This window comes from Anomaloglossus baeobatrachus, chromosome 5 (genome assembly GCF_048569485.1).
Source record: "Anomaloglossus baeobatrachus isolate aAnoBae1 chromosome 5, aAnoBae1.hap1, whole genome shotgun sequence".
NCBI lineage: Eukaryota > Metazoa > Chordata > Amphibia > Anura > Aromobatidae > Anomaloglossus > Anomaloglossus baeobatrachus.
This window is the reverse complement of record NC_134357.1, coordinates 132857574-132875359: the sequence shown is the minus strand read 5'-3', so window position 1 is coordinate 132875359 and position 17786 is coordinate 132857574.

Genomic DNA, 17786 nt, shown 5'->3' with positions numbered 1-17786 from the left:
TCCAGTAAGAAACCAGACATTTTGGCAGTTATGCATTTTAGTGGTTTAGGCGCTCAGGGGTTAAGTACTTGTCACTAGGTTTAACATGGCATTTGGACTTAACTTAATGAGATGCACATTCCATCCAAGAGCCCTTTTAGTTTACAGCAATACTCAAGATAAGCGAATATTTTAATGCTGACACAGAAGTGATGGCAATTCTATTATGCCTGGGGACATTCTGTCCATATATATTGTAGCACAACAGTAATAATCAAGGGGATTATGACAGCACTCGCCATCTCTACACAATGATATATAACCAATAAGGTGACCAATGAAATATGCCTTCCATTGTGAGGGCTCGGATACTCCATTGGCTGAATAAGTTAAGCTTATGAAATGGATTCTCAGTCTTACAAGGCCATTTTATTGTTAATGAAAACTGGAAGCAGTATATGATATGCAGGATCTTTTCAGTGTCAAGATGGATAAAGATATCTTCCAAAATGTGACTATGGAATTATGTATTAATTCATGCTGGTTCGAGGGCACGAGACTCGAAAATCAAATGAAGCCAAAATCCTATAGATGGCTTTTAATAAGACACCCTGTGAATACGGTGTAAAATAATGCATGTACATGGCAATACAGAGAAAAGAGAACAAGGGAAGTGTTTAACCAAGTAAACTCAATTCTTTATAGATGGCATGCTAAAATATCCGACAGACTGGTAATTTGGCAAGAACTACAAGTTTTGTAATGTTAAATGACAAAATCACAAATAGCAGAAAACACAAACAATTGAATGGAAAGACGGAATGTTTACCCAAGCATACAAACATTCTATTCCTTTCCAAACCCCAATTTACTAGAGGTTTCAGTATTGAAGGTATCCTACAGCTATATAAAACTTGCCAGTTCATTTGATTTGTTTGATTTTTTTTTTCTCTCATGTAAACCTATGAGATTGAAAAAAAGAAAAACCATAAGTGTCAGAATACCGACTGCAGGAAAAGAAAATGTGATTTCAGTAAAGTGTTATCGGAGAGATTTTTTTGTGCATCTTTAAGAGAGCCAAATACCTCAATATTGAAATTGCAACCCCAAGACAGAAATATAGTGTCGTTTTGGAAGTCGCAGGATCAATAGTTATGTTAATGATATGCAAATGATGAAAAAATTAAAACAACATTTTCAAAATATCTCGATTTACTCAGTATGGAGTAACAAACATGACAATGAAATCCCCACACTTACACATTTTGGTGGCTATTAATTAGGTTATTAATGATGGTCTGAAGAAAGTTTTGCCAAGATGAATGCATTTCCACATGCAAATCATTAAGATCTGCTGCTGGCCCTTTGCAATTGCTGACCAATGATGTCACAGATGTGCTTGATGGGAACTAAGTCCAGAGCAGCTGTAGGTGTTTAGGCCATGCAAGCTGTTCACAGTAGCACGAGCAACATGGGGCCTGTTGTTGTCGTGTTGAAAAATTACACTCAGGATGACCAAATCAATGTAACGCTGTGTTGTTAGTGTCCCTAACAATGAATGAAGACTATGGGTACTCAGCTACTATACATTATGCCACAACATATTATAGTCCTTGGAGAAGGATCAACATGACATTCCTTTGTGAAGGCCTCATCATAGCATTGCCTGCATGGTTTCCAGACCAATCTCTGGCTATTGTTGCATTCATGTTAAAAGCAGGATAACTAAAGAGGATATACTTACGTTGCAACATCCACTACCATCTTGCTTGCACCATAATAGACTTTAAAATCAGTAGTGTGAGGTTTGTTGAACACCTTCATGATGGAACTTCTCCCTAAAATACTCCTGGGATCCTGTTGTGTGTGGCATAATGTATAGTAGCCGGATGCCTTTAGACTTCATCTCAGCGTCTCAGGTAAGCTTGGTGTGACATTTATTTGTTCATTGAACAAGTGGTACGGCTATTTCTCCAAATTGAAAACAACTACAGCACTAGAGGTAAACACATGATGCCAAGGGGAAAAATAATTAAGGACCAAAGATTAGTACTGGGCAGACTCACAAATACTCGGGATCTGCAGCTCCAATTACGTTTTTTAAAAAAAACCATGCATATGCACTACTTCCCCCGCCCACTGGCAATCTCTGCATCTCTGATTGGTTGCAGTAAGACACGGCCTTACCATGTGTGACAGCATGTCTAACTGCTTTCATTCAGAGACGACGTTGTCTGTGTTTGTCTATATTGCTGTAATAAATAAATAAATAAGTAAAAAAATTGGCGTAGGGTCCTCCTATATAATGATACCAAGCACAGATGAAGCATACAGATGCAGGCTGCAGACCCCAGCTGTGTGCTTATCTTGGCTGTGTATCAAATTAAGAGGGACCGCATGTGACTTTTTTTTTAGTTATTTAAATAAATTATTTAAAAAAACAGAGTGTGGTCCCTCCAATTTTGATAAAGCTAAAAATAGCAGCCTGAAGCCGCCCAGGATAGTCATATCCATTAGATGCGACAATCCCGGAACTTTACATGGCTCATCCTGATTGTCCTGGTGAGGTAGCAATTGGGGTAATAAAAGATTAATAACAGCTCACAGCTGCCACTAAGCCCTAACCTCCATTACTAACCTGTAAGTGAAAATAAATAAACAAACACTGAAAAAATCCTTTATTTGAAATAAAATAGAAAACAACCCACCCTCTTTTACCCCTTTATTAACACCACAAACACTCAGGTCTGACGTAATCCACACGAGGTCCCACAATGATTCCAGCGCTGCTACATTACTGAAGGCACAGCATGCAGGCATAAAACATGACCACCCGCTGTGAGTTTCAGGCAGAGACAGCCTCAGCAATGTGTGGTGGCATCAATCAGGTTTATTGCAGTCACAGCTGGAGGTTCCTACCTTCCTCCATCTGTGACCGCAGATAACCTGACCTCAGGTAATCTCATGGAACTGAGTGACCTCACCTCAGGTGAAGTCACTGAGTTCACAAACCTGTATCTCCTGACACAAAACTGCATTTTTTTTTTGCTAAGGAGCAGATTTGATGCTGAAATTTCTACACCATATTCCTGTACCCAATATTCACCTCCTGGCAAAAAATATGCATAAAAACACCATGCAGTTTTGATGCGAAAGTGAAGCAATTTTTTGCCAGGTGTAGATTAAGTGTAGGAATATGGTGTAAAATTTCAGCACCAATTCAGCATCTCTTGGCCAAAAAATGCACAAAAATGGTTTTGATGCCATTTCAGTGGTTTTCTGCCTGGAGGTGCAAATTTGGTACTGAAATCTGGTGCAGACATTTGGTGCTGAAATTTTTACAACATATTCCTGCACCCAATCTACACCTCCTGGCAAAAAATTGCATCACGCTGCATGGTGTTTTGATGTATTTTTTGACAGGAGGTGTAGATTGAGTGTATAAATATGGTGAAAAATTTCATCACCAAATCTGCATTCTCTTGGCAAAAAAAGTGATTTTCTGTCAGAAGATGCAGGTCTGTGAACTCAGTGACCTCATATGAGGTGAGGTCACTCAGTTCAATAAGGTTACCTGAGGTTAGGTTACCTGTAGTCACAGGTGGAGGACCATGGGAACCTCAAGCTGTGACCACAAATAACCTGAGTGACATCATCACTCATTGCTGCGGCTCAGTCTCTGGCTGAAGCTCATAGCGTTTGGTCATGTTCTATGCCCACAGGCTGTGCCTTCAGTAATGTAGCAGAGATGGAATCGTTGTGGTACCTTGTGTGGATTACGTCAAACCTGGGTGTTTTGGGGGTTAATAAAGGGGTGAAAGAGGGGTTTTTTTGCATTTTATTTCAAATAAAGGATTTTCTCGGTGTTTTTTTATTTCTTTTCCCTTACAGAGTAGTATTAGGAGGGTGATCTGAAAGACACCTCCCATTACTAATCTAGGGCTTAGTGGTAGCTGTTAATAATCCTTTATTATCCCAATTGCTACTGCACCAGGGCAAGCAGGATAAGCAGGGTAATGCTTCGGGATTGACGCACCTAATGGATGCAGCAATCCTGGGTGGCTGCAAGCTGCTATTTTAAGACTGGATGGGCCAATAAGAATGGGTCTTCCCAGCCTGAGAATACCAGCTCCCAACTGTATATTTTATCATGGCTAGGTATGGAGGGGACCACACACCATTGTTTTAAAATAGCCGTATGCGATCCGGATTATTTTGATATACAGCCAAGATATCAATGATAAGCGCATGACTGGGGGCTACTGTCTCTAGCCATATGATTTATCTGTGCTGGGTACAATAATATGGGGGAACTCCACACCAATGTTTTTATTTATTTATTTTCACAGCAATATAGACACACACAGGCAGCATCTATGATTCAAAGCAGTCAGACACGCTGTTACACAGGGTGAAAAAACAAAAAGCCAGCACCAAATGTGCACTGCGGCACTAAACATTCCAAACTGTACTTATTTTAAAAATTTTGAGATTTTTGGCAAAAAATTGCAATTTCTTGAGCTGCTTCGCCACGTCACGGCAAATCTCATTTGAAGCAGTCCTACACTAAAATATTTTTATAAAATGTGCCATACGGCCTCACATATGAATAGTAGAACTGCTCTTAGCAGCACTCACCTGGTCTATTTCAATCCCGTACCCATGACTGAGTCATGGCTGTGGGCGGGACAGGTCCAAGCAAATGCTGCATGAAGTGAATAGCCTGTGGACAAAGCCTGATGACTTAATGTGAACAGTCACCAACCGCCAAAATCCAGACAGATGGAATACATCCCAAATTGGGGTGCATAGCAAGGTGGAGGTCAACCACCGACCAATTCAATGAAGAAAAAACAAAAAGCCAGCACCAAATGTGCACTGCGGCACTAAACATTCCAAACTGTACTTATTTTAAAAATTTTGAGATTTTTGGCAAAAAATTGCAATTTCTTGAGCTGCTTCGCCACGTCACGGCAAATCTCATTTGAAGCAGTCCTACACTAAAATATTTTTATAAAATGTGCCATACGGCCTCACATATGAATAGTAGAACTGCTCTTAGCAGCACTCACCTGGTCTATTTCAATCCCGTACCCATGACTGAGTCATGGCTGTGGGCGGGACAGGTCCAAGCAAATGCTGCATGAAGTGAATAGCCTGTGGACAAAGCCTGATGACTTAATGTGAACAGTCACCAACCGCCAAAATCCAGACAGATGCACCCCAATTTGGGATGTATTCCATCTGTATAGATTTTGGCGTTTGGTGACTGTTCAAATTGGGTCATCAGGCTTTGTCCACAGGCTATATATATACTTCATGCAGCATTTGCTTGGACCTGTCCCGCCCACAGCCATGACTCAGTCATGGGTACGGGACTGCAATAGACCAGGTGAGTGCTGCTGAGAGCAGTTCTGCTATTTATATGTGAGGCCGCATGGCACATTTTATAAAAATATTTTAGTGTAGGACTGCTTCAAATGAGATTTGCCGTGACGTGGCGAAGCAGCTCAAGAAATTGCAATTTTTTGCCAAAAATCTCAAAAAAAAAAAAAAAAAAAAAAAAAATTTTTTATAATGCAGTTTGGAATATTTGATGCCTTAGTGCACATTGGTGCTGGCTCTTTGTTGTTTCTTTGTTACACAGGGTGGTTGCATGTCTGATTGCAACCAATCAGACATGTGGGGACTGCCGGTGGGTGGGAAAGCAGTGCATATGCATGACGTTAATGAGTGACCCTGGCAGTAGTGGTAAAACCACGAGGCAACTGGCAAGTATAACGCGCCTGCTCTAATCCCCCAATTCCTTTTACCACCATTTTTAAGCTCCCGATTCTGGTCCCTATAGACTTATATGTGGACTGACATCTGGCAAGAATCAATTACAGGCTCGAACCAGGTGTTTATTTAAAGCCGATTGGACCCGCTGATCTTGGGTATCTGCAAGTCCGCCCACTACTAGTTCTGTCCAATCAGAATCAGCAGAGTATGTCAATGACAAATCAGCTGCTTAATCCTGTATTCTAAGAAGACAAGTTATGGACAGGGTTTTTAATGAGTATTTGTTAGCTGAAATTTTATCCTAGTACAGATATAAAATACAGGACAGCTGCAGAGTAATTTACTCAAAGAAAATCATGTAGAACAGAATATATTTGTAACATAGTTCTAGAAATGTTTAATTTTTCTGTTGACAAAGCTGCATGAGAGATCATTTTTGGGGACACAAGTTGTGGTTTTCGATTACACGATGCATTTTACCATAAAGCGACGACGGGTTTATGCAGCTGCTTTTGAATACCCTATTAAATCGATGGCTGGACCATATATGACAAGCTTTTCTCCCCCCCATTCACCTTTTGTTTCTCCCCTATTTCCTCATAGACTGTAAGCTTACGAGCAGGGCCCTCACTCCTCCTGGTATCTTAATTTTGTTATTTTGTATAGTCTCATATTGTCTGTACATGTCCCCTCTTAATTGTAAAGCACTGCGGAATATGTTGGCGCTATAGAAATAAAACTTGTTATAAACTTACTAGAAGGTGGCCCGATTCTACGCATCGGGTATTCTAGAATTTACGTATTGTGTAGTTAATGTATGATTTTTGTTATATATAGATGTTGTTGTGTGTAGTTGCCAAGTGTTTGTGTAGTGCGCTGTAAATGTTCTGGGTGTTGTCTGGGTGTGGCGGGGGGTGAGAGCGGTGTTGTTTGTGTGTTGCATTGTTTGTGGAGCGCTGTGTGTCTGTAGCGTTGTGTGTGTGGTGCTGTGTGTGTTGCGCGGTTTGTGTGGGTGTGGAGTGCGTGTTTGTGTTTTGGGGGAGGTATGTTTTGTGCAGTGTGGGTGTTGTGCGGTATCTGCGTATATTTGTGTGTGCCGCGGTGTTTGTGTGTTGGGTGTTGTGTGTGTGCGGCGTTGTCTGTGTGTGTGGGTGTCTGTGTAGGGCAGTGTTTGTGGTTCCCAGTGTGTGTGTGGTGTGTTGTGCGGTGCGTGCGTGGCGGTGTGTGTGTGTTTTGGGGGGAGGTGTGCACCCTCCATCGTGCTCCATCCCCCATGCTGCGCACCCCCCATCGTGCTCCATCCCCCATGCTGCGCACCCCCCATCGTGCTCCATCCCCCATGCTGCACACTCCCCATTGTGCTCCATCCCCCATGCTGCGCACTCCCCATCGTGCTCCATCCCCCTTGCTGCGCATTCCCCATCGTGCTCCATCACCCATGCTGCGCACTCCCAAACGTGCTCCATCCCCCATGCTGCGCACTCCCCATCGTGCTCCATCCCCCATGCTGCGCACTCCCAAACGTGCTCCATCCCCCATGCTGCGCACTCCCCATCGTGCTCCATCCCCCATGCTGCGCACCCCCCATCGTGCTCCATCCCCCATGCTGCGCACTCCCCATCGTGCTCCATCCCCCATGCTGCGCACTCCCCATCATGCTCCATCCCCCATGCTGTGCACCCCCCATCGTGCTCCACAGTCACACATCAGACAGTATACACGCACACATCTGATCGCATACACTCACACCCCACTTCTGCCTGTGCCCTCCGGTGTGCGGTCCCAGCAGCTGTGCTGCACGCAGTGCTCCTCTGCCTTCTGCCGACATGCACACACCCGATCGCATACACGCACACACCCGATCGCATACACGCACACACCTGATCGCATACACGCACACACCCGATCACATACACGCACACACCCGATCGTATACACGCACACATACGATCGTATACACGCACACACACATTGACGATATTGCACATACGCGTTCACACTCACAACATCCGGAGATACCACATGCTTCTGGCCATGTGATCTTCTGGTAGGTCCTTGAAGGTCACTGCACGCACAGTATCGCCGCCGAGAAGCAAGCGATATCACTGGAAGTTGTGAGTGTGTGGATGCGATCTGATGTATGTGAGGTGTGTGTGAGAGTGATCAGATGTGTGTGTGTCTGTTCTCATGTGTGTGCGTGTGTGTGTTCCGCCGCTGCAGGACCTTGATGCGCTCACCTGGGAGCCGGTGTACGCTGGTAACTATGCTACACAATATTACTCGATGTGTACCATGGTTACCAGCGTACCCCACCCCCCGCTCGCACGGGAGCCCACACCAGCGTACGGCGGCAACCCCAGCAATGCGAGGGTATGTGTCGGCTGGGTTGGCGGCGTACGCTGATGTGGACTCCTGGGGGTAAAGCACTCACCTGGGAGTCGAGGCTCCGTGCCGTTTCGGGGAATGCGTGCGGGGGGCAGGGCCAGAGCGAGCGTGCAATGCGTGAGGGGGCGGGGCGTGGCCGAGTTGCCAATGCGTGCAGGGGGCCGGGGCGAGAGGCCAATCCATGTGGGGGGCGGAGCCTGGGCGAGCGGCCAATCCGTGTGGGGGGCGGGCCTGGCCAAACGGTTAATCCATGCGGGGGGGCGGGGCCGAGCTGAGCGGCAAATCCGTGTGGAGGGGCGGGGCCAGGCCGAGCCCAGCGGCCAATCCGACGGTTGTCACTGTAAGGACACAATTTTGGAGCAAGACAGACAGACAGATAGACAGACAGACAGATAGACAGACAGACAGACAGACAGACAGACAGAATAAGGCAATTATATATATAGATTATTATAAAGCAAAATTTCCAAATCAGATAAAATGGGGAAATAAATACAAATCTACTACTTATTATTGGATTTGGTTCTATGGCATTCATTCTGTAGTAAATATTACCTCGAGACATAATTTTTCAGGTCAGTACAATAACAGCAATGGCAAACTTGCATAGTTTTTTTGTTTTTTACGTGGCAATCTAGTAAGGGCTTATAGGAGCACATGCACATAAGCATTGCTAACCCTGTTATTTAAATGCTGCTGTCAGAGATTGGCAGTGCCATTTAAATGGTTAACAGAACCGATCAGAGCTAATTAAGGGGTTAATGTTCTATAGTATACATTTTACATTATACATAGGGACATTTTCAACTTTATTTGGCAGAATTGTATCCTTTTTTTTCATAACAAATCATTTGTCTCAGAAGATAGCTCATAAAGAAACTTGTCCAACATAAGTCTACGTTATTTTTTAATTTGTTTGTAGTCTTTCGTTTGAGAACCCGACCCCACCCACACCTATTGCCAGTCCACATTACACATATATAGCCTGGGTCTCAGCTTCCCACACATGGTAAGTTTTTTAACTGCAAGAGAGGACACACATTAGCTAGGGACCCCAATGTAAGAGAATACCGTGATGAGGTGTTGGGGCTCTGTTGTATTGATCAATTCAATAGCTAAATTTCTCTTTATTCTTAAGTTCATGGCAGTTATGCAGATTCCATTGTCATATTTTCATTCTCACCTATAGCTATTGTATTTTTCATGCCAATATTCATACAGCAGTTTATGCTTTACATTTATTCCTCTTTCACTGTCACTGGTGTGCAGCCCTTCTCTCTATAGTGAAGTTTTTTAGGGTTTTTGCACCCAGTTCAGACTTAGAATGATATTCCAGATGTTATTTTTTAACTCGCTCTATTTTAGACTAAACTGTTATTATGTCTAGATATTTTCATCCAATAGTAACTGCTATCACAGTTGACTGGGGCAGATCTACTAGTCCAGAAATTTCACAAATGGACTGGTAGCACACGTGACATTCTCATTGCCACCTTATATGTATCTTCAAGCTCCCCCCCATCCAAAATCCCCCAAAAAGCAAAGAAACTCCAACTTTTACATGCTGTTTGGGTAGTATGATGTAAGAATAGTGATGGATGAACATGCTCGCATTTGCTCATTACTAGAGATGAGCGATGTTCGAGGCTCAAGGTTCGCCAATATCATGTTCGAGTGATTTTGGGGGGTGTTCGAGACGTTCGACGAACTCGAACTTTTTGCTAAAAGCTCGACAGTTCGAGTTACGTTCGAGAACGGTTCGAGCACCAAAAACATGGCTTTTTAAAGTAAGGCTATGTGCACATGTTGCTGTCTGCATGCGTCCTGCGTCCCCAGCACAATCCCTCTCTCTTTCCTACTCACCGATCACGGGCGCCTCGCTGCACGCTGTCACAAATCTGCGGCATCTTTTCCTCTTTTGAAAATGGCTGCTGCTTCATTATTCAATCAGTTATTCCGTGCTTTCCCCGCACACCGACGCCCATGATTGGTTGCAGTCAGACATGCCCCCACGATGAGTGACAGATGTCTCACTGCAACCAATCACAGCCGCCGGCGGGCGGGTCTATATCGTGCAGTAAAATAAATTAAAAAAAAAAAATGCGGTTCCCATAATATTTGATACCAGCCAGGATAAAGCCACATGGCTGGAGGCTGGTATTGTCAGGATGGAGAGCACCACGTTATCGGGAGCCCACCACCCTAACAATATCACCCAGCAGCCGCCCGGAATTGCCGCATCCATTAGATGCGACTGTCCCGTCGGACTCTACCCAGCTCATCCCGAATTGCCCTGGTGCGGTGGCAATCGGGGTAATAACGTGGTTAATCATGTCAGGCGTCTCCCCGAGATACCTTCCATGATTAAACTGTAAGTGAAAGTAGACACACACACAGTGAAAAATACTTTATTTGGAATAAAAGACAAAAAAAATCCTCTTTCACCATTTTATTAAAATCCTCAAATACCCCTCTAGGTCTGAAGTAATCCACACGACACTGTCAGCTCTGCTACAGAACATGAGTGTTCTGTGTCCTCTCCATGTAGCACATGAAGAGAATTGCGCTGTCACCTCAGACTTCAGTCTGCTTTGTAGACCTCAAGATAACGAAATCTGCCTATGTTCCTCATTGGAGCCAGTGGCTGAATGGATATAGCGCTCGCCTAAGAAGCATAACTTCACGAGTTCAAGTCCCGGCTGTGTCGGTAAAGATTTTTTTTTATTTAAAATTTTAAACTAATTAATCATTATTCTTTATTTATAATTAATTATAAAATATTATCATTATGCACAAAGGGGAGTAGCCGGACACCATCTATGATGAGGCTTTTCTCTCTCTCTCTCAATAATTAAAAAAAAGGGCTTCCCTATATTTTTGGTTCCCAGCCAGGTACAAATAGGCAGCTGGGGGTTGGGGGCAGCCCGTAGGTGCCTGCTGTACCTGGCTAGCATACAAACACATGGCGAAGCCCACGTAATTTTTTTGAGGGGCAAAAAGCTCCTGCAAACAGCCATGGATGGAGTATGCTGAGCCTTGTAGTTCTGCAGCTGCTGTCTGCTGTCTGTCTGTGTGGAGGAGAGCAGACAGCAGCTGCAGAACTACAAGGCTCAGCATACTCCATTCACTAGTGTATGCAGATAACGGAGAGTAGTAGAACAGGGTATTTCCAAGCCGCGCCAATGACTACCAGATCATGAAGATTGAAGATTAATGTAGCTATATTTATGCACTGGTCAACGCGTTTCGGGAGACTCTGCTCCCTTCCTCAGGACAGACTGGCAAAGAACATTAAATCTCTTAAATCTTAAAGAGATTTAATGTTCTTTGCCAGTCTGTCCTGAGGAAGGGAGCAGAGTCTCCTGAAACGCGTTGACCAGTGCTTAAATAAAGCTACATTAATCTTAATCTTCATGATCTGGTAGTCATTGTCGCGGCTTGGAAATACCCTGTTCTACTACTCTCCGTTATCTGCCGATTTGGGAACCGCTGCCGTGACTCGGAGTTACATACATGCTGTTATAGGAGTTGTGACTTTCACAACCCCTATAGGTGAGTAAAACCACCCCTCTCCATACCCTCCTTCCTACCGGGGTAAGACCCTATTGTGCTTCTTTTTTCCATGTTTTTTTTTACTAGTGTATGCAGGAGAGCAGACAGCAGCTGCAGAATGACAAGGCTCAGTATGCTCCATTCACTAGTGTATGCAGGAGAGCAGAAAGCAGCTGCAGAACTACAAGGCTCAGCATACTCCATTCTGGACTGTATGCAGGAATTTTTTGCCCCCCCAAAAAAATGACGTGGGTTTCGCCATATTTTTGTATGCTAGCCAGGTACAGCAGGCAGGTATGGCTGCCCCCAACCCCCAGCTGCCTATTTGTACCCCGCTGGGAAATAAAAATATAGGGAGCCTTTTTTTAATTATTGAGTGCCGACATGCATGGACGGGGAAGCCGATCATGTGCCAGAGCATCTCGCCGGTAAAAGGACATGCTCAAACGTGCACCGTTTACCGGAGAGATGCACTGACAGGACCTAGCAATGACATCTAGCCATGTGACCAGTCTGTAGCTAATGAGATAATAGACACGTGACTGGTCACATGCTATTTTGACGTCACGATAGGTCCTATCATCAGTGCTAGTTACTAAGAGGACGCAGCGACTATCAGAAGGAAAAGCGGCAGGAGACAGAGTGCAGGACGCGTCGCGGGGACCTGTAAGTGTTATGGCAATGTTTATAAACTGTATGTGTACATGTATAATGTGTTTTTATGTGTTTGTGTTTGCCTCCCATTGTTTTCAATGGGGTTCGAGAGGTTCGTCGAACGGTTCTTGAACGGGGCCTCCGTTTGACGAACCGAACCGAACTCGAGCCTTCAGAGGCTCGCTCATCTCTACTCATTACTTGATCGAGCCTTGAGTTTGAAAATGCTCAAATTTCTGTTTGACTTCCATTATACTCATTACTGGAGTCGCGTCTAAGCAACTCAATGCTCGATTGAGTAACGAGCAATGGCGAGCACACTCGTCCATCACTATTTGGTAAGTATTACCAAGTTATCAAGTTACCAGGTGCCCTGAGATAATGCCTTATGTGTTCTTTATATATGGATTATGCACTAGGGGAAATTTTACTATTTGAAATGTTAAGCACATGCAAGCTTCAAGAAAATGCTGCCTAGAGAAATCATTTTAATACCTGCCTTAAAGCTAAAATTATGAAATGGGTTTGGTGTACATATATATGAATGCCAGCATTTCTGTATTTAATGCTTCAATAAACAATAGCTTTTTCTTTTATTATTCATGATTTTCAGCCTGAAAGAAAAAGTTGGTTCTTTATGCCCTTCTCCAATTCAAACCTATCAGTTTTAGAAAATACTGCGCTAAATAAATCGCTGTTGATATTGCAGTATCCATTGCACTGAATATTCCCCTAGATACGCCAGAGCAATTTCTCCTTTTGTCCTGTTCACAGAACAATCTCGGTGAAATACGGCAGCAGACCTTTCCTTGAGTACTGTACTAAACATCATCCACATCAGAGGCTTAAACATTCCTCTGAACACTACATTAAGCACACACCACATTTAAATATCACAAATAGAATACAGGCCGTCTTTTCTACACTACATTACATGCCCGACGGCCATATTAGATTCCAAGAGCGCCTCTTCTTTTATCCACCTCTTATAAAAAAGACATTTAAACGAAACCTTCTTTTACAAGGAAACACCTGATACCACAATAAAAGGTAATGATTGTTTTTAATCTGGTCCACATTGAACTTATTTAGCATTAGAATTAGTTCTAGGCTAAGGTGAAAATTAATTGAAAGCAGCAACTTCCGATGAGTTTCAAACTGGTTGAAAATGAGTATCCTTACATTGAGGAGGTGGCAGGCGGTAATTAATGTAATAGGAGTTAATGAACTGGAAGGTTCTCAATCTACCTGGTTGGAAACTCATTTTGCTGAGAAGTTGGAGATCACATTGTAACACATTGTGAGAACATTTAAAAGAGAACTCTTCACATTTATATTCTGATCTTTCTTATGTAAATAACCTAAAATGTAATTCCTCTCGAAAATATTTAATTAGTGAAGAAATGATCAAGTTAAAGCGTACCTCCAATTATTTAGAAATTGATTATAGTGCAAGAGTCTGCATAATCATCATTTTTCAAATTATCTGCATTGCTAAATTTGCTCAAAATAGCACAACACACAATGGTTCATGTTTATGAAAAGTGTTTGTGCTTGCACTGTCTAAAACTTACACTCACTATCTTAGTTTTAGATATACAGTTGAAACCAGAAGTTTACATACACTATATAAAAAGACACAAATGTATGTTTTTCGTACTATCTGACATGAAATCAGAATAAACCTTTCCCATTTTAGGTCAATTAGGATTACCAAAATTATTCATATTTGCCAAATGCCAGAATAATGAGAGAGAGAAGATGTTTTAAGGCATTTTATTACTTTCTGCTAAGAAAAAAATTTACATACACAAAGGATACTATGCTTTTAAAATATGGGACAGCCCATATGATGATGTCATGTCTTTGGAAGCTTGTGATAGGTTTATTGGCATCATCTGAGTTAATTACAGAAACCCCTGTGGATGTATTTTAATGCACACCTGAAACACATGGCTTCTTTGTGTAGCATCATGGTAAAGTTAATATACATCAGCCAAGATCTCAGGAAGAGAATTGTGGACTTGCACAAGTCAGGTTTATCCTTGGGTGCAATTTACAGATACCTGAAGGTGCCTTGTTCATCTGTACAAACAATTATATGCAAGTACAAACAAGATGGGAATGTCCAGCCATCATTCTGCTCAAGAAGGAGACCGGTTCTGTGTACCAGAGATTAATATGCTTTGGTCAGACATGTGCATATCAACCTAAGCACAAAATCAAAAGACCTTGTGAAGATGCTAGTGGAAGCTGGTAAGATATTATTATCCACAGTGAAATGAGTACTGTATTAACATGGGCTGAAAAGTCACTCTGCCATAAATAATAATAATAATTTTATTCATTTATATAGTGCTATTAATTCCATAGCACTTTACATACATTGGTAACACTGTCCCCATTGGGGCTCACAATCTAGAGTCCCTATCTGTATGTCTTTGGAATGTGGGAGGAAACCGGAGACCCTGGAGGAAACCCACGCAAATACGGGGAGAACATACAAACTCCTTGCAGATGGGGTCCTTGGTGGGATTTGAACCCAGGACCTCAGCGCTGCAAGATTGCAGTGCTAACCACTGAGCCACCGCGCCGCCCTAAAGAAGCCATTACTCCAAAAGAAACATATAAAAGTCAGATTAATGTTTGCAAATGCACAAAGGAACAAAGACCTTACTTTTTGGAGACATATCCTGTTGTCTAACGAAACTAAAATTACACTGTTTTTTATGATACACCTAAAAATGGGGGTGCATCTTATAAACTGCATATGGCTTTCTGGGGCGGCAATGGTAGCGCAGGTTCGCTGATACTGTGGGCTTGTGAGGTGTCGCTGTAGTGGGCGCCATTTGTGGGCTGCTTTGAATCTCTCACAGTTGACGAGATTGACTTCAAGAAAATGGCCGTGTAGGCAGAACCTGCATAGATAATACTCTGCAGCCATTTTCTTGAAGTTGATCTTGTCAACTGCGGGAGATTCAAAGCAGCACGCTGGCAGATCAATGGCACCCGCCGCTGCTACACCCCACGAACCTGCAGCAATAACGCCGACCATCCATACACTGACCCTCTTGAGCCCCGACACCCCCTCCTCTGTGCCCACAGTATCACCTACCCTGCCTCCTTGGACCTTCTAAACCACTCCACCAAAAGCCGCTCCCCCCTGGTGAGTATGGCTCTCATAGAATTACATTTTATAAATGTGTGGCGTTCATGGCTCTCTCAGCCGAAAAGGTTTCTGATCCCTGATTTAAATAGTGTAGGTACAATAAACTCCGGGTTTCAACTGTATATATTCAAGTGGAATTGAATTCTTTTCTAATTTTAAAAAAACTCCGCATTTGCCAAGATGTTAATTTTTTGTAATTCGTTTCCACATGGACTCAGCAAAATGATGACTGTAAGTGCCATCAAAAGGTTAAAAGATAAAAAAAATCTGCTCCTTACATCACCAGTCTTTGTTGCATCTTCTGAACTCTGAAAACCCCTGCATATGTGTGCAAAGTCAAAGTGCACATCATGACATCATGATGACATCATTCATGACTTTACACTCAATTGCAACAGAATCCTTACGTGATCTCAACATTTGCAACAGTGAGATGTGTTGAGAACTGACCCGGTGAAAGTAAGAAACGAATGGGCCGGAGAGGTGAGTACAAAGATTTTTTTTTCAGCATCTTGCATTTAAGAGTATAGTAAGGGACATTAAATTTGCGATGAGTAACTTCTCTGCAAATCAAATTTCCCAGGAAAATCCACGCGAGTAGACAAATTTGAATTTTGCTTGATCCGCTCATTTTTAATATTTATGATCCTGGCACAAACATTGTCATAAATTTTGCCCAAACAAAACTTTTTTGGTTAAGATTTTCTCTAAAATGTGTAAAATACATTGAAAATAATAATTTATTTGTGCCAAAAATTGTGGACAAAGGGCTTTTAAAAAGGAAGAAGGCATTTAAAATTAATTTATAGTATTTTGCCTGTATAAAGTGAGAAAAGCTGATAGGAAAAGAGTAGTGCATATGTACACTGGCAAGCAAAATAGTAACAATGTTTTGAATTTTTGAGTTTCAGGATCCATACCTCACCATCCACTACAGCTTCAAACGTGAGACTACCTTCATTTTACAGACAATCACCTAGGCTATCTCATACATAAATTTGCAACTACTTAGCATATGATTAGTTCCGCAGCTTCTCATCATTTTACTGCACTGGTACTGTTTTGCTTCTGGTAGTGGAAAAAATCTTTATTCTACAAATTCCAACATGTTCTCACATTCCTTAATATCTCAGTGTGCTATAAGGTTCATTACCAAGTGAAGGTCAGTGGTTCAAATCAAGGAGGAGACATAAAGAAGATTTCCCAAGAAATGAGAAACACAGCTCGATAGAAGTTTCTCAGCCAAGAAAATTGCCAAACAACAAATGTGAGTGTCATAACATTTGAACTACAAAATAAAGTCTATCCATCCATTCAAAAGTCAAAGGGTAAACATCCAGGCAAAATTTGGGAGTCAACGAATCAGCTTATCACAAGATTTATCAGTTCTTGCGCAACAAACACGGCAGTGGAGGTAAATAGTATGCTTCGTAATAGTGAGATTATAATTGTCCATGCAAGCATCGTGTAATGCATGTTACACAAGTCTGAAATAGTAGCCCAAAACGGTCAAGAAACTTTGACTTCAAAAGTATGAAAAGTGGACAATTGAAGATTTAAAACAGGTGATTTGGAACGATGAGACAAAAGTCAGTAGACTAGGCTCTGATGAGTGCAAATCAGTCTGGATAAAACAGGGGAAAAAGTAGCTAATGGATTGAGAAATTGAAGGAACTGTCAAGTTCAGTGGAGGAAGCATGATGATGTGGGGTTGTTTCACAGCTAAAAGCATTGGATACTTGACGAGGATCCATGGTGATCTCAATGTTGTGCCATATGGGAGTACTCTATAAGATGAGTTACTTTGTACAGTCGATTACTATGGATGTGAAAAGAACAACAGTGTTCAGGGAGAAAAATGACCCAAAGCATACATCAAAATTTTCAAATAAGTGGTTCAATAACAATGAAGTAGAGGTGCTGGATTGGCCCACAGTGTCCCCAGACTTCACCCCAATTGAATACTTGTGGATAGAGATGAAGAAAACCTATATACATACCCAAGTGAGTCAACCAGTATGCACCAACATTAGGAACGTGGATCAGATTTCAGTTAAGACATGCTTGAATCTGATTGAGAGCATGACCACAAAATACTTAGATTATTGTCTATAAAATGGAGGTAGTCTTATGCTCAAAGCTGTAGTGGATGAAGAGATGTGGAGCCTGAAAGTCAAACGTTTAAAACATTCTTACCCTTTTGCTTATCAGTGCATGGTAAAATCATGTTCTTTCAAATTCCAGGTTATGAACCCAACAGTGCTCA